At 49.5% G+C, this 24978-nt stretch overlaps 1 protein-coding gene across 1 annotated transcript in view; it reads left to right on the top strand.

The window, feature by feature from the left end:
* Positions 1 to 24978, top strand: part of osa (trithorax group protein osa) — a 68781-nt gene that overhangs the window by 17135 nt on the left and 26668 nt on the right.

The raw sequence follows: 24978 nt of genomic DNA, 5'->3' as shown, positions 1-24978 counted from the left end.
TGTGCAAAAGGAACAAGTGAGCGAGGAAGGGAGATCGGAGGAAGGAGGAAGGGGGTTTGCTGCTACTGCTTGCGTATGATGGCTTTCGCTAGAATAGTTGTTGTTATAGTAGTCAATTGTGTGCCATGATATGCTTGACTAAACTTGCATCGCTTTTCGAAATGGGCTAGGGGGGACAGTTACGATGATAAAGACGCATAGGTCCGAAGAGCGTATCGGCTGAGCACACTCTAAAGATGTAAGGAAACATTGGAAGGTTACGACAGATGTTATAAACAGTTCCTTGCAAATGGCGAAAGTGGCTGTTTCAGGGCTGTTACATAACGGCAGATAATTCTTCAATATATATCGGATATCTTAGAAATGACCCTCATCATAACTGTAATATGGTAGTAGCCAGGCATCAGTTCATCATCATTATTAACAGCAGCATCACACAGCTTAGCGGACCAGCAACGCTGACGAGAGTCTGTCTGCCATCCGCCGTCCGCTTGCTCGTTTGCCGCTGCGTGTGGTTTCTCCATTTGTTCGTGAGAGTTCGAGTATATCGCGTAGAGAGCCAAGCCTATGCGTGCGGTTCCTCCGTGTACAAATAACTTCATTCGTGGAACTTGGCCATCGTCCGTTTGTATGTGTCCGCGTAGTAGGGCCGCAATATTGTTCTAGCAAAGAAAAACAGCAGTGACAGAAGCAGGAACGACAACGAAAATAACCACAATGATATCGGCAGAAACACAGTATTGAATGAAAGTACTGTGGCGGCGGACGCAGCAGCAGAATCAGTGGCAGGGCGGCAGACATCAGCAAGGAATAAGAATGGGACCGAATGACCAAGAAGAGAAGCCGCTAACAGCCGCCCTGAACACAACCGCCACGAGCGTCACTACCGGCTATCGTGGCCGTCGCTGCTGTTGCCGTTGTATTTTCATGACAATTACTATCTGCGGCCGCGGCAGCTGGCATCTCTGCCATGTGAGAGCTAATAGCGAGAACGGTCATAAATGAAGAGGAATTGATCACGCTGGCGGCAGTCGTGGCCGCTGCCGTAAATGACGAGTTCGAGTGATACAGAGGCAGTAGCAGCGAAAAGGGCAACGACAGCCATTTAGTTAGATACTAGTTGTAATAGTACTACGTAATCGCGATAGTTGTCGCCGTGAGACCTCTGGATAGGTAACTTTTTTCCTAGGGTGGCAGCTGAGACAATATTAAGGACCGGGGTGTGAATCGTCGAGATCGAATCTTTTACGAACTGAAGAGTTTACTGACGGATAAATTAACTTAATTGAAGGAGATCTCGATCGTGTGATTCGTTTGAACTACTGTGAAAGCTTGCCCAACAATGTGGGCATTGGAAGCTTAAAAGGCTAGTATAGTACGCATGCGATCAGTCATTAGAGATTTAGTAACAAGGGGATCAGACGAAAGGAAATGGAACAGTCTTTATGATTGTTTCAGATCGTCTTTTATTTTGGGATTAAGTTCGTTCGGTCTCTGGCTGTTTAGCTGGTTTGTTATTGCAGCGGCACTAGCAGAACTGTTCTAGTGGTACCGTTTGGACGAGCCGCCGTTGCCCTGCCACCGCCGCCGCCGCCTCGTGCCCGCCCGCTGCGCCCAGTTCTGTCTGTTACTCTCAAATGTCCATCGCTGGTTGATGACGTCACTTGACCGGTCCAATGTTACTGCAGACACTCATTGCTGCTACCACCATTTGTACAACGACGACGATTACAAATACTTTGTGTTTGTGCTGCTACTAGCGCCACAGTGGCAGCCGGTGTTGCAGTTTGTGTTCTTTCTCTACACTCCTGCTTCTCCTCACGTGTTTGGTTGTTCTTCTGTTTTTTAGGCGCGGACGGGTGATTTCGGTCGCGTTTAGCCCGCTAGTTGTTTAGTGTGTTTACTACTAGCAGCAGCTATTCTGTCTCCGTGAAAGTATGTCTCTGTACGTTTTCGCGCCGTGGCTGCCTCGTGCTGCTGCTGCTGCTGCACGATGGAAGACGATGCACGTCGCAGTATATGAGCTTCCATTACTTGCATCGTTGCTCGAACGCTGCTGCCTATGGTGGGCCTATGCTGGTATTGTGTCATTAGTGCTTGTAGACCAGCGTGAATAACAGCAACGAAAATTACGGCAGCAACAACGGTTTTCATTTTAGAGACAACTTGAGAGCCAAATAGGTTAACGACTTGCTGCTTTTAAGCCCTGCCGCCACACACGGATGGCTTGACTTCTCTCAGTGATAAGACATTTGTCGTCGCGTGCCTGTGCCACATATCAAGCGGTTTTCTGGAATTTAGAGACTATTATTTTCGTTGGTACTGCTTGAAGCTTCCCGTTTTCCTTGCCTTCTTCCTCCACTTCCGACAATAATTACGATGATGGCACCCACGACAGTGAAAATGCTGTTTTCATTGCGGAGCATAATTAATATTTGATCCGTCCATTATTTTACTGTTTAACTAATTTTACCTATAAACGTCTGGCTATTCCAGTCTATTGTACGCTATTATGTAGTTGTTTTTAGAAAATCATCCGTCAGCTAATTCGACGGTAGTTCGTTTGTTTGAGGTGCTTGAACGAGCTCCATTCGGCCGCACAGCCGCTATAGTTTTGTTACGGCCAGTATCTCTGGGGTAGAGTGTATGACAATATTATAAGCACGTGCTTTTGATCAGAGTTCTGGGGGGATGGGATGGCAGACAGTGATGGGGATGAAAGGGATGCGACGGGAGCGCAAACGCGAACTGTGGACCGCCATTGCGTTCAGCAGCTGCTTCGTCTTTTTTGGTGCTACTCTTGTCATCGTCGTCGGCGCGCCCCCAAACTCTAGCTGGTGCTCGTTCGACTACCGCAAAGAATACCACTGTCATTGGTGCTATGTGTTGTGTATATATAGCTATAATGACATGTTGATAATCATGATAATAATGCGCTTGCCGATAACTATGAGTAAGCAGAAGGTGAATTAAATGGCATTATTAAATTGTGCGAAACGGCGGCTGCCGTAGCAGTCGATAGGATCGGCTTGGCAAAGATGGTGTTGTCGTCGCTTATTATTGGATCCTGTAGACCGTCTGTTGAGGCTAAAACTTTTACCGCAGCTACCTGCTTCGAGTGAAGGTGATGAGAAGTGTTGTTCTATCGTTATACGCAGAATCTAATGCTATTTGTGTGGACGACAATTAAATATGTTGGCTGTCGGTGACGACAGCCCCGTAATACCTAAACCAACTGTGCTTCAACTAATGGTTAGAATGATGACGCTGACATAACTTTTACACATGTTACAAATACCACGATTCGAAAGGTTATTATAGTTCTGAGTTTTTTTTTATTTTTTTTTTATCTTGTCCTATTTTTTATAGCCAAATTTAATAGCTAGAGACCTGCGGTAAATGTTGATGGCAAAATCACAAGCGTGGGTACGTTTGCTTTCGGTTCTAACGATGATGATGCTAACAGAACGACACTGCCAGCGTTCTTTTCTACACTGGTAATTATCATCTTATCGCTGACACGTCCGACCTGATGTTGATAACAATGACAACAGTTACGGTTCACAACTATGACTGCTACTACAGATGGCGGTAACTGAGCGAAAAATGGAGCCAAACATGACGGCCAGTATCTCTAAAAGTGTTTCTAACGGAATGATGATACTGAACAAGCTGATGTTGATGACTATGGTGTTGGGGCATAGCTTCTTTGTCATTGTACTTTCATTTCTAATGCTGGCATAACAACAACACCAGCAACAACAACAACAATGGTAACGATGATGATGATGATGTGGGTCATGCCAAATGCCAGACGATATGCATTGATAGCAATAACGCTGAAAGGGCATTTTCTTTTGGCCATGATTCCGACAAGGACTTAGCAATGATGATTATAATAGCCATGGTAAGAAAACCGATAATGACTGAGATCATTTCACGTGACTGCAGATCATGCGAAACAGGAGCAGTGAGAACGGCTATTTTAGAGGTTTTCATCGTCCCTATAATGATAATGGTACAAGGGACAGCATTCTACAGTAGTAGCTGTCTACCTCTTTAGCATATTTATTCAATGTTCGCTTAAACAGCATTGGTGATACGCGGAATATAGCAACGAAAGCTTTTCTATCCATATGCGTATATGTATATGAGTATATAGTCGCAATGTATGTATGTATGTAGCTTCCACGTTTAACCGTTTGGCAGCCTAGCTCATACTTACAATGAGACACATCTGTTTTTATAAGTCAACTAAGCCAATATTAAGTGAAAAGGTAAACAATTGTTAAATCAGTAAAATTGTGCTTTTACTCTGCGGTCGCATGGCTAGCACTTTAGCACCGTAATTCTGCAGGGTGTCGGCGTCGGGGGTTGCAGGCGATAAGGGCACGAAAAAGATGGTGAAAGAGTTCAATGATGATGTTTAAATGCAATAGATGAAGAATAAACAGGTCTGACAATTGGTATCTATCGACTAGTTGACTTGGCAACTCTAGGCGGGTGAGTCCTTCAAATCGTGTTGACAACGTGCCGTCATCAGGTTTCAAAATAAGCCTATTTTTCTTAGCACTCTTTATCACTTTTTTTGCTGTCGTAACGACTAGGGCAAGAGAAATGGAAAAGCGAGATCCGTATGTGTATATAATATACCGTAACCCGAGTAATCAGTTTATTCATAAAAGTCGTTATATTTTAATTATTATTATTTTTACATACTAATAAACGATTGATATTCTGGAACGTACGTTCCGAGTAATTGTATTTAGTATATCTATAGTGGTTATAATGGGAAGTCAGCTCCAAACGAGTAGTCCATATATATCGTGTCGTTATGTATCTATAGCAAGTAAAAAATACGAGAGAAATCATGCGCCGTCCACCAAATCTCGTACACATGTTTTAGGTGTATGTTTAAACGTACTCTTCTGAGACAAAGACTCACGTGAAGGCTTGGTAAGAAAGATATATTCTGCTACATACTTTTGCATAATGAAAATAGTATGCAAATGGATTAATAGTTTGAGTTAAACGAAGGATATTTTCTGTAAAGGATATCTTTCATTTTTTTTTAAAGGAAAGTCTTGTTATTCGCTTGCGTATAGAGGAACATGAACTGGACGCCGAGTAATATATGATAACTGAAATAGAATGCAGAAAAAAAGATACTTGCGAGAGCTGAGTCTAATTTCTAAGTTCTAACAACTTGTCTAGTAGCAGAAGGTGCCGCTGCCACATTGATTGAGGGTCGCTTTATCAACCAAAGTTCTGACGGGGTTGAACTGAACGTTAAAAATGTTAACAGATTTATATCAGCTGGCTATTACGACAGTTTGGTGAGCGACAAGGACATATCCTACACTCATCTGTGCATTTGCCTGGCGCGGGCAGGCATTTGGTAGCGGGAGAAAAAACGGTAGTTTGTCATGCAGGAATACTGCACACTGATCTATTAAGAGGGTCACTTTTGTCCCAGAGGTAAAGTGCTAGGTATTTCAAGTATGTACCACATACAAACACTGATTCGTACACCAGTAGATTTTGCTTGATCAGTTATGTAGCTATAAAGGTTTACATAAGCACGCGTTTAAAAAAGGACGTACATGTCAGAGTTCAGGTTAAATGATTAGCTGCCTACGGCAATCAGTCCAGTTATTTACGCTGCTCTAAATCTTAGCAGGTTTAATCAGGCAGTTACATTAAGTTATCGTCTCACGGGGTGGTTATTCTACGAAGCAGCTCAGGAAAAAAAAAAAGCCCTGTGCTAAATTATTACGCTCTTTGTCTTTATTGTGTGATGGTCCTGATAATGATTATGATTTAAATTTTGTCACGTGCTAGCGAGAGATGCTTTTGCTTTTCGTTGCGCCTGCCTTCAACAAAAGGTACTCCAGTTCGTTATGTTCTATCATAAATTGATAAAGTTATCAGCTTTTTAATACTTGGACAAAATCCGAAGTTCAATCGTAGAAGAATATTTAAACATAGATTTCGAAAAATGTTCTTAGAGGTACTAGCAGGCTACTGGCTGAAGACAGTTCGACTAGGGGTAAACTATGCAGCCATTAATTTAGCATTATAAGGGAAACGTGGTCTTGGTATTACTTGGAAACATCATTATTATTTCTATTATTATTCCTGCCATCATGTATTCATTCCTAGTACCTTTATTTACATATCCCTTGCAGTACTGAGGGTACAGGTGAACGTACGCCCGTCGTTCGTTCAATGTTAGGTGTCTTCCTGTGCATGTGCTGCATCTGTATTAGGGATACAACGCTATCCGCAAATCGAGAGTCACAACGTAGATTCGGGGCTTGCTCGTCTGACCTGCCCAACAACTACGATTCAGTGCAACAATGAAGTGAACACGTGCTGACTTTCGAGTGGGATGCATGGATAGACAGTTGGGGAGATAAGTGGGTTGGCTTGGGGTCCACTAAGGGCGAGGAAGTTTTGAGAATGGAAGGGGAACTGAAGTCTGGGAGCAGACGGGGAAGCTTTGAGAGGAGTGCGGGAAAAGTCCGCCGGAGAGGGTGATCATGATGATGATGTAGGTATAGCAGAAGTCGGCTTGACAAGCCGACAGACCTTGGGATGGGGGTTAGCCAAACCAGGGAAAAGGGGTCCGTGGATTGGACGTGGGGGAACGGAAAACTATGCTAGGGGAGGACAAGCGCAGAAGGATAAGGGGTTGACGAGACTGTGGGACATAGTGTGGGGGAGCCTCAAGGGTAAGCTAACGACGGGGCAAAGGGATTGGGGGATGACCGAGAAGACTGTGACGCAATGGAATGCATGGAGGTTTTAGGGGAAGAATAACGGAAGGGGCTCCTCGCGGTTGCGGGGCCTTGTTCTATTCAGATGTACAGGGCGGAAAGGCGCTGGTGAAGTCGAGGAGCTGGACTAACAGTGCTGCTTCGTGGTACAACTAACAACGAACGAAGGTCGTCTGGCCTGCCTGCTACTGTGGGTCATCAATGGGCGTGCTGCGGCTTGGTGTCTTTGGCAGCAGCAACACACATAGCACGAACCGCTCATTCTTATATGGGATTAACTAAAGACAAGCAGTGTATTTAAATGGTCACGCAACTGCTGATCGACTCTAAGGAATAGCCCCCTGTCCTTTTTTCCTTTTAGAATTTGAGATCTATAAACATCCATATGAAAACTTATACGGACACAACGTTAATTTTGTAGATGATAATTGTGCCATAATATTTTTAGAGAAAAAGCAATTAGCTATAGTAATCTGAATCAATAAAGGCGGAAACTTACACGCTACGTAACGCGCGCGTGTGCATGCTTAGGGAATTATATTTAGTACTAAGTTTAGCGTAATCGTCATACTGCTTAGTTCTCTCGTCTGTCTTCTGCTACTGCTGTACGCTGTTAGTTCTGTATGGACAGATTAGATGGACCGTGTATTAACTATTAAATAATGGCAACAGATGTATATGTAAATCATCCTGTCACAGTGGCACCATGAGGAAATACCGAGTGATCCCCCCCCGCCCCCCCGGTCTGCTAAATACCAATCTCTTTGTGCATTATTAGCAGCTTTGGTGTCGTCTCTCTGACTGAATACCAATAATAGTTGGGCCGGTTGATGTACGGCTCTGTTATCATTGCTGCTGCTGTTCCCGCTCCTGCTGCTGTTGCAGGTCCTTCAGCGGCAGTGACAAAAATATGATAGCGTATACGTCTGTTTACATGTCAGCAGGCTAGTCTGTTGGTTAGTCTGCTTGCTTGTTTGTTTGAATAGGCCGTCTACTTTTTCGTCCTAGTCATCTTGGGTCTCCGGTGTAAATAGTAATTATAATCGACGAAGGTGTGCGCTCTATTGAGAAGCGTATTAGCCTTTGCTAGCATGGCGGCTTGATCCGACGAGCTTCCCTGTTCAGACGACTAGCGAGTCTGGTATACGGGGAGACATGCGTTGCTGTGTATGAGTCGGTCTGCCGTTTATTGATAATTAAGGCAACTGTAGTAGCAGGAGTGAAACCAGCGGCAGTGATAAGCACTAGCCGTTGTGACACTTCAATGCTCGTTGTTGCTATTGTTGTTCGTCTTTGTGGCGGTCGCTAAGAATGGCGGGACGAATGAAAACCCTTACGGGCAGTGGGTCGAGTGAGGAGGAAGAGTATCGAACAGAACGAGCAGAAAAACATCCTGATCAGTGCCATTAGTCAACCGGCCGGTCTGCGAACTTTTGCTGCCGTTCATGCCAGTAGCAGAATCAGAACCGGCAGCAGCAACAGTTATTAATTAGGACTTGCCTAGTGCAGCCGATCAGTCACGTCATTTGCTATTGATTTTTCCCTAGAAGTAAAGTACTAAGGAACTTGTCAGTGCATATCGAGTCTATACGCCGTTGGACACGCCGAGCGTGGCCACACGGATAAGGTAGGTAGTCTCGAAGGAGACGTTTTCTAGAGAGTTTTACACCTTGTATATATATACATCAATATCAACAGTGGCCCTGAGAAGGTGGCTTTGACCTCGAGACTAAGTAAGCATGTTTCACCTATGCGCATGAAGGCTCTTTTTACACTAAGTTTAAGGTTTTTAAAAATTACTTGCTTAAAAAAATAACGTTTCATTGTATTTTACGCTGAGGAGCATAACGATTAATGGGAGAGCGATGAGACAGAAGTTCTTTGAGATCGGTTGTGTGTTTCTGAGATATCATCGCTGAATATCCCTGAAGTTTTCCATCATCGTGTCGTATACATTTAGAGAATATAGAAACCCTTACGAGCAGGCAGGCACTGTTTGCGATAAAGGGAGATGGCGGGGCGACGGAAAGGCGGGTGCGCAATGTCATCGCCAACAAGCAACATCATCAACGGCAGCATCATGGCGGTAGCTAGTCATGATCGTCGAGACGATGGGCCTACTCTGGAGTCAGCGATGAAGCCATTACTACTGGGGCTAGTCAAAACCCGGCAGAGTTTCCGTACTCTTTCCTGATTGGGATAGGTTTGCCTAGATAGTATGTCTACGGCAGCTTAGTGGAATGGAAAATCTTCGATTAACATTGTGTACGACCCGATTTAAGAGAGGACTCAGTTCATTTCGAATGCCTAAAAGTGCGCAGAGATGGAGAAATAATCAGGGAAGCATTGAAGGAGTTGTACCTAACTAAGCTACAACTAAAGTTGCAAAACATTGAAGCTTGAGGGCCCTGACCTAATCCACGCCGCTCATAAGAAAGTAGTATGTAAATCGACATCTGTGTTTCAACAGGGATGTCAACCCTTTACGTATAGCTAACTGGCTATTGAGAAAGCGGCCGTCTTCTGACCGCTTATTTTCGTAGAAAAGATCTATTCATCTCTTAATTGACAGATAGCACGAATATGGCGATATTAATGGTTGGTCTTCATTGCGTTAAGTTTTTGCGAGCCAATTCAAGGAATAATAGAATAGTTTTCATCAACCTGATTCAGTTGACTCTCGTCAACTTCTCCTTGGCGGAAGCGCAACACGTGGCCTATTGTAAAAGGGAATCGCAACGTTTAAAAGCTTTATGGATGTGAACAGAATTTTACGTAGGAGAAATTTGGCGTTGTACTTACTGTTAACTCTGCATAAGATCGCTGTCAGCCGTAACGCTCAAGCACTGCAAACTAACTGGTCTCCTTCTCATTTCTGCCTCGATACACTTTTACACTTCTAAGACCTATTTTTTTTAATTGAAATAACGGAACCGAAACTTAAATTGGGCGTTACCAAGATAAAGGCCTTTTTCCGTTTTCGTACACAAGTTACGGCCATAACGCTTCATGCGTTTGCATGGTAAGGTTGCGCATGGACGAAGCTAAACGCCGGCAGCAAAGCCTTTTTTAAATACAGATGTCGAATACAAGATCGAGGTGTGTCTTTTACATTGTATTTTTCCATTTCATTCGTTTCAAACATGGCAGTACATATATATATATATATATATATATATATATATATATATATATATATATATATATATAGAGAGAGAGAGAGAGAGAGAGAGAGAGAGGGGGGGGTACCTTTCTTCTAGGCTAAATAGAAGTCGGTTACTAGGGTTTGGAGTATGTAGAGCGTTGGTTCTGGATAGTCAGATGCGCCGCCGTTTTGCTGTTCCATATGATGTCTGCAACAACCTTCCGTGCTAGTCACCGCTACCGGTCTTTGTTTTAGCTCACCCAGTATCCCAATCTTGTGCGTATGAAGGCCTCCTTACATGCAATAGAGTACCTTTTTTTTTTGCCTGCACCTTCTCTTTTTCCTGGTTGGCCGTGTCGTTTTGGATGTCGGCCGGCTTCTGAGAACGCAAGCGGCACGTGTGAGATCTCTCCTTTTCAAAGGGAACTACACCTGATTGTTGGTTTAATCCCACAGCGAACGCATATGAAAAAGCCCTCAATGGCTTGCTACATATCAAAATAGAAGCAAAACCTAAAGGTGACGGAACGAACGAAAAGCGCACCGGGGTCTCCTAGAATCGAACAACTGCCCTGTAACCGTCAACCATCGTGTAGAGTCCGACCGGCACCAATGGCTACTTCACAACCTCAGCCGAGAGGTCTTCAGCTCTACAAGCCATACATGACAAGCTGTGTTAAACAGACCGCTGCTGATCTGGTTGTTATTGTTGTTGTTCTTGTTGTCTGTATAGAGCGGCTTTACCTTGGTTTGTTTTAACTGACTAACTGTGTCTGCATGAATCCACACTGTTTACATCTGCCGCAAGCTCTGTGTCTGTCGATCGGTGATGTCGGTAATGAAATCAGAGTAGATCATGTGCGCTGCACTGACTTTCTGGTCGGAATTGGCCTGGGTATCCTCTACTAGCTAAGTGGTCTGTAGCCTTTTTCTGTGACGTTTTGGCTGGACCTCTTACTGACCGGCGAGCCAGTGGAATGAACCAAAGAGCGCTTCCATTGCCGAGCAATATATGCACACTGTAGTCTGCCACCTACAAACCTACCTCTTTAGCTGTCTGTCTGTCTGTTCCAGCAAATGACAACAACAATTTTACCCGAGGCGGCGGCGGCGACGTCTACCTACGGCGGACGATTGTCTGTAGTCGGAGCCGCCGATATCGCTTATTTTCTATATTCTATGCCGCTGTTTCTATTATTCCTTCGCTGACTCGAGCGGCACTCAGAGAAGTGGTGGCGGTTACGGGAAGACGTAATCAGAAACTGGTGGTCGTCGTCGCCGCTGACACCACGTTACTGCCAGCCAGCAGCACTCAATGGCGGTGGTTGTGGGCTTTTGACTATACTAGTGGTACTCAGTCGTCGGCATGTTCCTCTGTCTGATTAGCTGACTGCCAATATATATAATACTGTGTTATTTTATAAATATATAAATGTGTGTCTGTGTGTACTATATCCGTAGCATTGGCGCAGCATGGTCAACGTCGTCAACCACGACATCGGCAGCGATGACGGCAAAATATCACAGACACCTCAGCGACGGCTTCCAGTTGACGCAGCAATAGGGACGGCGACGACAAGGGCAACAATATTAATGGCGACATTCAAAAAGAAAAACAACAGCATTTGACAACAGTATTAGGGTTTATCTTTGGTTAAGTGACTGTTGTCGCCGCCGCCGCCGCCGTTGCTGTTGCTTCGATTGCAGCTGATCTAAGAAGTCGCTGTCGTTATTGTTGTTATTATTGCCCGAATATTACTGCTGCTGCTGCTGTTATTATTATTGCTATTTCGTCGTTGTTGACGTCTGTGACCATCGAGCAAAGCGACCGCGCAAGCAACCAACGAGCGAATCACCCGAATAGTTGACTATAGAGGGTGATTTGCTGATCGCTTCGCCCGTCCATAGCGTTGTTCACTTTGCTGTTGCAACCATCGTGGCCGACTGATGCTGTGGCGACCGCTGTGACTATATCAACAACACTAGACCATTCCTATAGACGACAACAACAGCAGCAGCAGTATTACCGAAATCGGCCTGAAGCAAAACCTTCTGCCGGCCTCGTTGTTGCGGCCTCACAGCTTCCACTGCTCTAGGACCAACGACGACTTCTCGCTGGCTCAGCTAGTCAGTCGGTCGTCGTCAGCGGTGGACAGTGAAGTCGCTGCTTGTTCCTGTTTCTCCTGTGTAGCTGCTGCTGCTGCTGTTAGAGTTTTTCTATAGCAATGGCGCTGTAGCTCTGCTGCCTGCTTCTACTAAGTGTCGGACACTGGCACCACCACCACCGCCCCCAACGCCATCGCCGCCGCCCAATTGCCCGTCCGTCCGTCCGTCCATCCATCCGTTCGTTCGTTTGGCGTCCGTCAGCAGCGGCGGCGGCGGCGGCGGCGGCGGCGATCTCAAACTCTGGCTTTAACTGGGATGCAGGCTAACAGCAGCAGTAGGTAAAGTCAAAGCTAAAAGCAAAGACGCAGCAGCAAGAGGAGGCTGCTGAATGCGAGTTAGCCAGCGGCTTGAACAAAGCTGGCTGCGTGTGGCTGGATGAGACTAGCAGGACGGCTAGCATTCGCCACTGGTTGGTTCGTCCGCTTGAGCTGTTAGCTAGCTTGCTTGCCTGCCTGCATGTGGCTGGGCCGTTTGCCGTTGGAAGCCCGCTGCTGCTGTTCTCGCGGCCGCCAACGCGGGCTTGCCGCTTGTGCTGCTGCTACACGACGGCGAGCCTGTGCTCGTTCGCTCGCTCGCTCGCTCGCTCGCTCGCTCGTTCGCCGACTGCTACCGGCAGCAGAAAGCAGCTAGTCATGCCTGCCGCTCGCTCGGTGCCCATGTTACCAGCATCAACTCTCCTGCCGATCCAACTGGCACCCAACAGCAGCCAGTCGGCGAAGCAAGCAGGCCATCTAGTCAGAGAGCTCTATGGCTAGGGAAACAGGCAAGCGACCTAACAACGCTAGCGGTAGTAGCACTAGTGAAAACAGCCGGCCATACAAGTAGCCGCCCGTTGTAGAGCCGTTGTACTAGCAGCTAGAAGCACTGGCTGCTGCTTTGGGCCAAACAGCAACCAACGGTGGTCGCTCGCTCGGTCTCTTGCTTGCTTTCCGCTGGCGACGACGGTGGTGCTGGTACGATGGTTCGTTCATTTCTCGGTTCGTTCGTTGGCAGGCTGTTTGGATGGCTGATGCTGCTGCTTCCAGAGAGGTAGTAGTATGCTGCTGTTGGGATGGCTGTGTTGGCCTGTCCGACGCCGCTCGCCTGGTCGCTGCTGCAGCCAGTCAGCTACTACAGCGTTCTAACGCTGTGTGTAGCTGCTAGAGCAGAGGAAGAGTGGAGTCGAGTCCTTCTTCTCGTGGTCGCGTTAGACCCGGCTGCGCGACTAGCAGCTCTCGGCGGGTCGACGTTTTGTGCAAATTGGCAGTTCGACCCGGCTGTGCGACTAGCGCGATTGCCTCTCTGGGAGTGGAGTCGACGGCCAAGCGCAGCGCTGTAGTGACGCTGGCAGTGGTGATGGTGGTAGCTGCTTGCTAGCTATGGTGGACGCAGGGACGGCAGGCAGGCAGGCAGGCAGGCAGGCGGGCGGGCAGAGCGAACGAACGACGACGACGACTGCCTGCCTCGATGGCTGCTGGCTGACTCTCTGCTGCTGCTGGTGGCGGCGGCAGCGGCAGCAGCCGGAGCAGAACAGCCAGCATACAGCCTAGCCAGCACAACGTCGAAGGCAGCTAGTAATAGTGAGAGGAACGGCAGCATTGGTCTAGCAGCAGCGGGCGCGCGTTAGTTTTGTTCGCAACAGAGAGTAGCATAGCCCATCACACACATCTGAGATACACGCACACATGGACACAGCACGCGGCTACCGACCGGCGAGCTAAGGAACGAACGAGCCGTCGTGAGCCAGAGCCGACGAGAGAAGAGAGCCAGTGAGTTTCGTTCGCTTTGCCATCCCTGCCTGCCAGCCAGCCGGCCGGCCGGCCCGTCGGCCGGCCGGCCGGCACAGAGGCAACCACTAATACTACCGCCACAACTCAAGCGACCGGCAGCAACAACACGGCCTTAGCACAGCAGCACTACCGCGAACGAATGGCTGGCTGGCTGGCTGCCTGCTGCTTTCTTCTTTGCCTCGCTGTCCTATCTGTGCCGCTATAGACGGTTGCCTGCCGCTCAGTTCTATGTGCGACAGGCAGACAGCAGAGGAAGGCTCGCCTGCTTTGTTGGACTGCCAGCCTCGATGGCTGCCTGCTTTGGTTGTGATGCAGCAGAAGCAGCAGCGGACTAAGCGAAGCAACGAATAACCGGCCGGCGTTCGTTCGCTGAACGACCGACCGACCGACCGACCGACCGAACGAACGAACGAACGAACGACCGACAGTCAGACAGCTTACGGGCGGTCGGAAAAGCGAGCGACGGGCGAACTACAACAGACAGCCCGAACAAGCGGCCGACAGCTAAGCAACCCGCCAATCCACCAGGCTGGGAGACTTGCAGCACGCTGGCAGAACTACTGCTGCCACTAGGACGGGGCGACAGGCCACTAGCGGCATCAAGCTGGCGGGCGCGAGTGGCACACGGACTAAAGAGAACCCATACGACCATAGAATTGCTAGCACAGCCAGAGGGAGCAGTAGAAAGCCAGCAGCGTGTTGGCCGTGTAGACGAGTCTATGCCATGTAACTGAGAGGCTGACAGGGCGCTGGGGAAGCTCGAAGGATTGGAAGCTGGCTGGAGGCTGGTAGACACACGCACGCACGCACGCACGCACTCATAGAAACCGACCGAACGAGTGCTCTTCGCCCGTCCGCTCATACTGCTGCTGCTGCTGCCTGCGCAGCAGATATCACCGCCGGCCGACGTAGCGAGCGCGCAAGCGAGGCAACGACCGCTGTGCGCTCATTGCCGTAGAGGCTCACCGCCAGCCAGGGCAGGACAGGCCGTTGGTCGGCACTTTCAGACGATGACGGTGATGGCGATGGCTCGGGCTGCACCCACCCGCTGCCGCCAGCATCGTCCTCATCGTTTCCTTCTGTGGTGGTGGCGCCGCACTCGTCGTTTGCTGCTGTTCGTATTGTGGCATTGGCGATGGCAGTGCCGACGGCGGTGGTGATGGCAGTAGCAGCGTCGCGGTGCCGGCGGATCGCCCGCCTCACGCTGTAACTATATGAGAGATGTGTACGAGAGAACACGCGGACGCGCGGTACGTCTTTCTACATTTGGCTCGTGGGCTATCGCTTTGCCTGTGTACCGTTGCCTAGCAGGGTGCGTGGTCGCCCTTTCAAACGAACTCAGATATGAGTGGTGCTGCTACTTCTGCGACCAAAGAGTGCCAGCAGAATGTGCATGCAGACAGGTCGACAGAATGGCTGGCTGGCAAGCCTGCGTGCTGCAGGCCGACAGATAGGGGGCAGACAGGCACGGAGGCGAGTAAGCAACTAAGTGAGTAGTTGAAGTAGTCGTAGTAATAGTAAGCAGGAGACAAAGCGGGGCCCTTCCGAATGACAGGCGGCACATCGTACCTATCGTATCTAGAGTGGCGTACGACTGGCGTGGGTGTACAGCCATAGTGGAGGCTTTAGCTGCTATAAGCAAACTCTAACGGACAGACGGACGGACCGATAGATAGATGAATAGATAGATAGGCAGTTCCGTCATCTGAAGCAACAGCACACCGCGGCTACAGAAGTAGGATTCACATGGAATAAGCTGTAGGAGCAATGCCGGTTGGCAGCATCGCTGCTGCTGTTGTTGTTGTTGTCAACAGGGAACTGTGTTCGCCGGCCGGCGAATGAACCAAGCCGGTAATACAGCTGCTGCTGCTGCTGCTGCTTCTATTTGGCTTTAGCATTAGCAGAAAACAGCGGGAGCAGCAGCACTAGTAGGGGGTAGCGCGGAGATGATGGTGGTTGGGGGGAACAAGCGAGCGAGCTAGCGCGCGCACAGACGGGCGGACCGACAGACAGATTCATGCGCAGCTTACGCAGGCAACGGCAGCAGCGGAAGCAGCAACCCCCAACTGGGAATCACACACAGTCGCATTTGCCGAAAGAAAAGGGACAAACGGAGTAAAAGAGCGCTCTCCAGAAGAAGAGAGAGCGGGGGAGGGACGATAAGGGCATGGAAATATATAGAGGACGACGACGACACACATAGAGAAGAGCAATACAGAGCGAACCAACGACAGCAGTAGTAGCAGCAGCAGGGTCTTGTTCTCGCTGCTGCTGTTGCTGCTGCTAGCGCCCGTCTCCTGTGCCGTCAGCCGCCTGCAATCGGTGAACACAGACTGCGCCGCCAGCAACTCAGCTTGCAGTAGCGCGGAATCGGAGAGTTGTATGGTAGCGACTCCACATAGTGGGTTCTGTGTGCTGTTAGTGGGGGAAGAAACGAGCGCCGTTGCGTGGGGTGTTGTTGGAGTTGGTACAGCGAATAGCAACTGATGGCGGCGGCGGATTGAGTTGGGATGGCAACGCGGCTGGTCGACCGACTGGTGGCTGTGAGGGGATTTGGCTTGAGGGAGGAGTTAGAAGATGGGTTTGGGCGCAAACGAAGGGCATGGCCTCAAAACCATTGTGTAAGTGAGGCTAGTACTGGTGCTGCTGCCAGCCAGTGCTGCGTTATAATGGCGTAGACAAAGAGGGAGAAAAGCGCGGAACTGGACTGCGAGCTAAACAAGTCCAACACAGCAAAAGGCTCCAGGCTAGAGTGAGCCGTCGGTCGGTCGTCGACCGCTGCTTCCGCCGCTGCTGTCGTCGCCATTGTCGATCTCGTCAAGGCACAAACAGAGTATTGCTGGTTACGCCGTTCAGGCTAAGAGTCTGCTGAAGCTGCCGAAGCAGAGCTCGACGAGGACCACACTGCCACTAGAAAGAAGGAACGGGGCACCTCATAGGAGCAAAGTGCGCGGGACCGCGTATTACTACATGGATCGGGCGGGTAGACTACTGCTGCTGCTGCCGCCGCCGTTACCGCCGTGAGGCTGCTGCTGGCGCGGTCGCCAAAGCAACCCGAATCAAGTTTGCGCCATCACCTGCACCGCTGCTAGCAGGTTAAGGCTCTTTGTATACGGCCTTTCTCTGTTCGTTCGTCTTCGTTCATGATCGAAGCGTAGTCGTTATTGCCGGCAGCCGCTGCTACCTCGTCTGTTTCGGAGGCGGTAGTGATGCAGCTGCGGCGGCGGCTCGACGGGGATAACAATGGTATCTGCCTGTGCTGTACGCTCTCGGGCGAAGGCAACAACGGCGATAGCGGTAATATCCCCTAAATTCCGAAATTCTGTAGTCGTTCGTTTACCCCACCTCCCTTCCCCCTCCCTCCGTCCCTCCCTCTTTTCCTCTGCTCAACGTACGCCCTGGGGTGAGCCGACGAACGAAAGAACGGGCAGCAAGTCTTGCGCGCCATCGCTTGCCCCTTTCGATGTAGCGACAGCAGGTATTGGAAAGGGCGCCGGCTGGGAGGCAAGCAAACGAGTCAAAACAGACAAGCAGACTGGCTTGAAAGGGGAGACGGCAAACGTTGCCAGCCAACCGTTCATAGGTAATTCAAACATTAAACGATTGTAACTACTTTCGGGGCTACACCCTTTGAAACTCCCACAGCAGGAGGACAGGCAGGCGGCCGGTCGATGTCGGACAAGCACCGTGGACTACTGAAGCTGCTGGTTGTACATAGTTGAAAAGGACATAGACTTCTTCCCCCGTTCGTCCGTCCATCCGCCTGTTCTCTTCATTTCCATCCTCTGGCGGTTTCGTCCACCACCACCATTGCCGCCCCCACTTTGTCATCGTCGCAGCAGTGCCCGTCCCATCCAGTAACGACGACGACATCGACGGCGACGACAACAACGACGACCACGAGGAGGACGAAGACAACCGCTTTCGGAGCCGTCTGGACATGAGTGCACGAGGGCGGAAAGGGACGTATAACAATCCGGTGGGTGGGGGTGTAGAGATGGCAAAGAATCCAATGGTACGACGTGCATTGGTGTCTACGGAGAGTAAGGATTATGCTGTACTGATGTGCACTACTGCACTGGCCTGCGTTCGCTTTTCCCATCGTCGTTACCGTTATCACAATCATTGTCGTCGTCGTTACTCTACTCGTGCTGCTGCTGCAGCTGCCGCCCATTGTCGTCGTCGTCGTCGTCGTTTTCCTGCTTGAGCAGACATGTGGCAAAATGGACGGGACGGGTGGAATGTAACGGTTGGGGGGAGAGAGAGAGAGGCAAATCAGTCTGGGAGTTGATGCCAAACTCAGCACAGTTGAATCGTCGGCAGCGGCAGCGGTACAGGCGGACGACCAGGCGGCCGTTGGTTTAGGAAAGCAAAGCAGGCAAGCAGACAGGCCCTACGAGAGACGTTCTACAGTCAAACGAAGGACCGGTGGATGAAGGGAGTCACGAAGAAATGAAGTCTACTGAGAGAAAACGGGAGCTGTCGCAGACAGAGCTAGAGAATAGGTTACACACATGAACACACGTTCACACACACGTGCACATACATACGAAGAACCATTGAGAATACGAGTAGCAATAGCGGTGGCAGTAATTTGAAATAGCGTCAAGCTGTAAGCAAGTTTAGTATGCTTGCTTACGACAACGTAAACAACAATGACGCCGAACGGAGCCAGCATTAAGTTGCTGCCTTCCGTTTCGTGCTGCTCGCACAGTGGATACAGGGCACAGCGAGTAGGTTGCGGCTTACGCGGGAATAGAAAGGGTATTGAGTAGAAAAAGCCGCCCAAAATATAGAACAAGTTGCACTACCAGTGCAGGGAGTAGGCCTGCAACGTATGAAAGAAATGACGAGAAAGCGGAAAGTAAACCAGAAGCCAGTGAACAGAAGCGTAGTTCGGCTGTTGGACGATTGGCAATTGTGGAGATTGGCGGTAGATGCTAGAGTGAACGCGGATTTCAGCCACCGATGCAGGTTGGTGACGATAAGTCGCTATCAATTGAAAATAGCGTTGTAACGCAACTGATTATCTTACTAGTGCTGCTGCCTCTGCTACTACCCCGGTGGCCGGCAATGGTGCAGGTTCGTAGCGGGGGGGGGGTCAAAACAGTGAGCGATCATTGGCATGATGATTGCGATGATATTGGTGATTATATTTGTGATTGAGGCAGCGCCTGGTAATGCCATACAGACTGGTTGGGAGAGGGGCACATGAGCACATCAGTACGCATAAATACCCGAGCGTATACATGCGATGAGGTTCTGAAGAGGAATGGCGGTGGAGGAAACGGGAAAGTTAGCGAAAGCGGCAGAAAAATCCATGCACTAATCCATTGTGATGCTGACGACGACAATGATACTGATGACGCTGAACGTACGCGGTGATGTCACTTTGAAGCTTGATCGAAAGCGCGTAATGGGGCATCCGGATGACTAACATTAAACACAGGGTCACATAGTCGTACTGCATAGCTACATATATACGTAATAATGTGATAAGTGACTGGTAAAAATGGAACCAATCAGTGGTTTTGAGTATTACAACCATTGCACTACTGTCACATTGACTGGCGGACCTATAATCTAATAATATCTGCGGATTTTAGGTCACTAATAACCTGTGACTATCGATTTTCACCGAAGTATCATACGCCTCAGATATGCAAAATCCGCAGACCGATTGCAGGCAAGCTAAGAAAAGAACTAAAAATAATAAATATACCAGAACAGACATAGAATAAATATACCAGAACAAACTAAGTAAGTTGACTATGCGTAAACACATGTGTTATCTTCATTACTGCAGTCATACAGATTACTGTTGATAACCATTAGAAGGAATTGTGGGTGGAACAATGAGGATTGACCGTCATACGTACAACTTGGTCTGAGTGTAAATCAGGTAAATGATCCTCAACCACATTGGAACGTTTGTATTCTATGATAAAACACAACAACGCATTGATGAACGAATATCGGGAGCAGTGTAAGCATTTATTCAAGATGAGAAACAAGTACTTTCGATTGTCAATGACCCCTTCAACTCCTCCTTTGTGTCTAGACAGGCACTCGGCCATTGTGCTTCAAAACCGTTGCGATGAAGCTATCGTCGTTTTTTTAAACCCTCCCCCGCCACACTGCTCACTCCGTCAACTCCCCTAAGCGATTCCCCCTCCAGTTCGATTCTTAGGTGTCAAATCGTTTTAAGGCAGACACTGGCGTCTTTGAAGACACACAAGTAAAGTTTATAAAGCAGCACGAGGTAAAAAACAACAAGCAAAAACCAAATATTCGCGCCGTATTTTTCGCTCTCTCTACATATATATGTATATATATATATATATATATATATATATACATGTATGCGTGTGTGAGTGCGATCCCGGATGAGGGTGTGAAGAGCGTCATTGCGCTGTCGCTACCACCAACATATCGTGAAGCCATATACGAATCTAAAGAAGACGCAAAGGAGAATGGGAGATGACATTGAAACAGTCTCATTGCTGCATCCGGGCTGGCGGCCTAGGGACAGTCAGGAGCAGCAGAAGCAGTAGGACTGCAGGCAGGCAAGTAGTAAGCTAGTGAGCCGGTGCTTGTGGCGCCGCTGTTACTGCTGTGTTGCAGCACTCCCTTGGCACAGGGTGTTCCTTCGTTCGTTCTCTAGGATCGTAGCCTAGGCGGTCGGTCGATCGCAAAGCCGGTCGTTCTGAGCGACTGTGAGGATGGGTTGGCTTGGAGATGATGACAGCAGGGGTCTGTGAAGCAGCAGAGAGCACCCGTCGGCCAAGCGAATGGAGAAAGAAGTGCTGTATTACTGCGACTACTCTACGTCTGCCGTTCTTCCTGCTCCTGCTGATGCTGGTACCGCTACCACTGCGGAAATCTCCTCAGGAGAAGCGGCAGTGTGCGCGAACCGCTGTCTGCCAGAAGACAGGCGGCAGTAGTAGTAGCTCGAGCTCACTGAGTGCTACAAGCTTCAGTCAGAGGAGCCAGCAATGGTGTAGCGGCGAGCAGCAGTGAAGAGAAGTTACTAACGTGCCTTGCTTCTCCTTCTTACTTTTCTCGTCGCCGATAGGAGGGACGAAAAGCTTATGGGGAAACTGCTGCTACGGCGACGGCCGGCCGGCCTCGACAGTTTCAGCTTCGGCTGGCAGGAAACGAAGCACTGCGAGAAGAGGAGTAGAGCGACTAAGGCAAGACGCTATGGCGGCGGCGGCTGTGTCAGCGCAGAAAATCCCGGCCGCCTGCCCGCTCGCCCCCTGCCTGCTTGCCTGCCCGCGCGTCTGACAACGACGACCGACGGAACGAGGCGTGTGCTGCGAGTGTCGGGACGAGCAGTACAGTGCCTGGAGTGCTCAATTCGTTGGGACTTCCTCGGCTGTCTCGATCTGTCTGGCTTCGCTAGCTGAGTTCGCTAGGGGCCTTCAGTGTACTCGTGCCGACTCTGATGGCTGCCCGCTTGGCCCACTGGTGACTCGCCGGCTGTCTCGCTTGCTGTGAGCTTCGTCCCACTTTCGGAGCGAAGCAATACGAAGAGAAGACAGAAGGGGACGTCAGGACGGGACGGACTGGCACCCGACAGCAGTAGCAGCAGCAACAACAACGGCTGCATGGCTCTACTCTCCACACAGACGGTAGTGAAGAGATAGACACGCGGCTACACGGCCGTACATGGCCTCACTCGGTCACACTCGGACAGACACAGCTAAACGCACATATACACTCACACTTCCAGTGCTGCTGGTTGTGATAGTGAAGAAAAAGGGATGGTGTCCCGCGAGGAGCTCTTGAGGATGACGAGCCAGGAGAAGAGGCTGCCTGGCAGGCGGGCAGGCAGGCTGTGGAGAGGCAGCTCGCACAGGAGCAGGATGAGTTGGGATGGGATACGACCGCTCGAAAAAGAAGGACCCGCTGCCAGGATGAACCTAGCAGAGCCTAGCGAAGAACAGAACCAGGCTCACTGTGTGATGACTCGGCTGAGAGGAAAAAGACTGAAGCCTGAGCCTTACAACAGCGAGGACGACGATGGTGGCAGCAGCGGCAGGCAAGGAGCTGGCAAGAAGGAGGGACTGAAACGAGCGAGTTAGCCGAGAAGCGAACGAACGAGCGGGCGGACGGAAAGACAGAGAGAGGACGAAAAAGCAAAGCGGAGCGGGGAATTGAACAACCAACCGTTGATGGCCGGACAGCGACAGCCAACGGCCTCCTGAAAGCAGTGGAATGGGAGAGCGACGGCGACAGTAGCGGCGAAGGCGATGGCAAAGTAGAAGGCGAAAGGGGACAAGGATGAAGCCCTAAGTAGAGAGACCTAGCAGAGAAGAAGAAGAACGACACGACGGCCCCGATGGGAAGGATCACGATGACGGTGGCAGAGGAAGCAGCTACGACGAACTGGCGCCTGAGCGGCAACGTGCCAAGCGGCAGTGGCAATGCTAGCAGTGATGCTGCTGCTGCTGCTGCCGCCGCCGTCGCCGTTAGAAGAAAAAAGAGAAGCCGAGGGAGGAAAAAGAGGGGGCACAGACAGGCAGGGAGATGAACAAGAGTAGGGGAATGGCCAGTGCCAGGCAATGCCAGCCTCTTGTTCAACGCCTCCAACAAAACTCCATCCTTTGATCGAGCAACTGTGCAAAGAACAATAGCAGCCGCGGCTAGAGGACGTAAATGATGACGATCGCCAAAGAGACCAAAACAACTGAAGTGACAGTCACTGACCGACGGAGAAAATTCGATGGGAATTGGTGGTAATGCTGTTGCTGGTTGGTTATCTAAGTATCCTCTCCTCCTGTGTCTCGTCCATTCTTTCGAACGATGTATCCACGGGCGCTCTCAGTACATCGGCCTGTTACCGTATCTCCGATAGATGCGGAAGGGAAACGTACCTGCAATGTACGCAAACGCTGTTGCAGACGAGCGAAGCAGTAGACGACACCATGCCAGTACAGCGCAACTTTCGACGCGCACCGAGTATTGGAGGTGCATTACCGAACATTATAAGCGAGGATATTAATGATAATGACGAGATTACCGGCATCATATGATCAACACTAAAGCTGTTCAAACAAGAATATATATATATATATTCTCACCAGCCGATATATCGGAAACAGCGAGGGATGTGTTTGACGATACGAAGACGAAGAGGCAGGCCACTGATAAACTGAAATTGTAGATACGCGCTTTATAAACACGGACTAACGCTTATTAGATCTATATAATATTTTTTGGTACGAATCTATCGTGACACATTTGTGCAGCGGACTATTATTATCATTATTATTATTATTATCATGCGTATATAAACGTACGTATCGCGGATCTAGCTAACGTGACCAAGTTCCTATAAACAATAGATCGGTTTCTGTTACGCTGTTGAAGCGTTGAGTAATTTGGACCTCTGTCTGTGCGTCCGTAATAGCCAGTAGTAGCAATCGTGGTGCTGTGCTATTATGAGAAAAGTGATGTAACGTTATGCAAAGCACGTTAACGAACGATCTCGACGGTCTTATCGATTGACGTTTCTGATGAAATGCACGAGTTAGTTAAAGAAACAAAGCGCTTTGTTGTGCGAAAATATATTGTTGTTATATACAGTTGTTGCCGTTGCTACGTTTACGAACACCAGCGCTGCTACCGCTGTCGTTGCGCCCGTCGCCTTTTGTTGTCGATGCCATTGCACTTGTTGTTTCCTGTGGCCACTGCTTGTCTCCGACGTCATCGTCCTTGTCGACGCGCCTTCGATATGCCATTGACAAAAAATGGGAGTCATAGCAGTAGTAGATGGAGGTGGGGGCAAAGTCGGTGCAAAAAATCTACGCCTAGTGTTACGGGCGATAAGTCATGATCGGAAGTTATTGACAGCAGCAGCAGCAGCAGCCGCCAAATAAGCACCACCTGCTGTCTTACATGCCTTCCGTAAAATCACCATCGGCGGAGATAGAATGGCTGGAATGCAAGAAAGGAACGGGGGAGCTAATGACTTTTTAATGAGTTGCTTTCCGCTGCTGCTCTTTGGAAAAGCAGTAAACTCTCGTACAGAATACCGGCGGGCAGGGTGAAGCTGCTGTAGAGTCTCGACGGATGAAGAAAGCCGACAGTAAACGCTTGCGGAGAGCAGCGTGAGGGCTTGGTAGTGACTAATGAAGCCAATTGAAGGCCACCGAACGAACGGGGAGAGAGAAAAAAAGCGTGAAACGTTTCCGCATTGAAACAACACTGGTGCCGCTGTTTCATGTTCAGTGATGAAGGATGCAATACCAGTTACGATTGAAAGGAGCGCTTAGGCCAGATTTGACGCCAGAGGGCAGTGCAGTCAGTTACAGAGGTACGGAGCCCATTACGAGGAGGTTTAGACATCTGTGTTTTTGTACCCATATGGGTCGATATACTAGTTGTCAACCTGTCGAGCTTAAAACCAGGCGATGAAATAGCAGCTGATACAATCATGCTTTCCTTTGATTTTGGAATATTAGAAAAGAGTGTCTTCAAACGAAGCGCGGCCACAGGAAAGCCAATGTACGATAGTGTTGTTGTTGACCCTGCTGGTCGCAGCCGTTAGTTGTCGTCGTTGTTGTTATGTCTCAGCCACATTGTGTACGGTATCGACCGGCGCGTACCGTAGCTCTCTGGGATGTTGACTCTGTCGTTTCAGAAAAGGAGTTTTTGAGAATCCACAGACAGCAGGCGACAAGAGCGAGAGGCGACCGATAGGCGATGTTGTTGGCGAGTGGGACTTCGGCTTCTGCTGCTTCTGCCGTCACAGGAACGACATCATCACTGGGTTCTGGGTCTAGCCGCAGCAGGTTGCCAAACGGTCGTTGTCGCCCCAATGAGCGGTGCTATCCGTACTCTGTCTTGGGATAATGTCGGGAAGGTCCGACGCTTGGCCTGAGAAAGGGGAGAGAAACGGAGCCGGGAGGGCAACTGCATTTGTTTGCAAAAGGCGAACAGTGACGGACGATGGGAAGAGCATTCGCTTGGCCCTGTTTCGTTTGGTCCTATCCTGTGTGCAGAATGCGCCTCTGCACGCTGACAATAAGACAGGAAGCAGAAAGGAGGCATCGGATGTAGGAAAGGTCTTCATCGACGAATACTGTGGCAGAAAGGAACACAACAGGGCAGA

This window comes from Varroa destructor, unplaced genomic scaffold, assembly GCF_002443255.2.
Source record: "Varroa destructor unplaced genomic scaffold, Vdes_3.0 BEIS01000003.1, whole genome shotgun sequence".
NCBI lineage: Eukaryota > Metazoa > Arthropoda > Arachnida > Mesostigmata > Varroidae > Varroa > Varroa destructor.
Note: the sequence above shows the minus strand (reverse complement) of the source record. Positions and strands in the feature narration are given on the sequence as shown.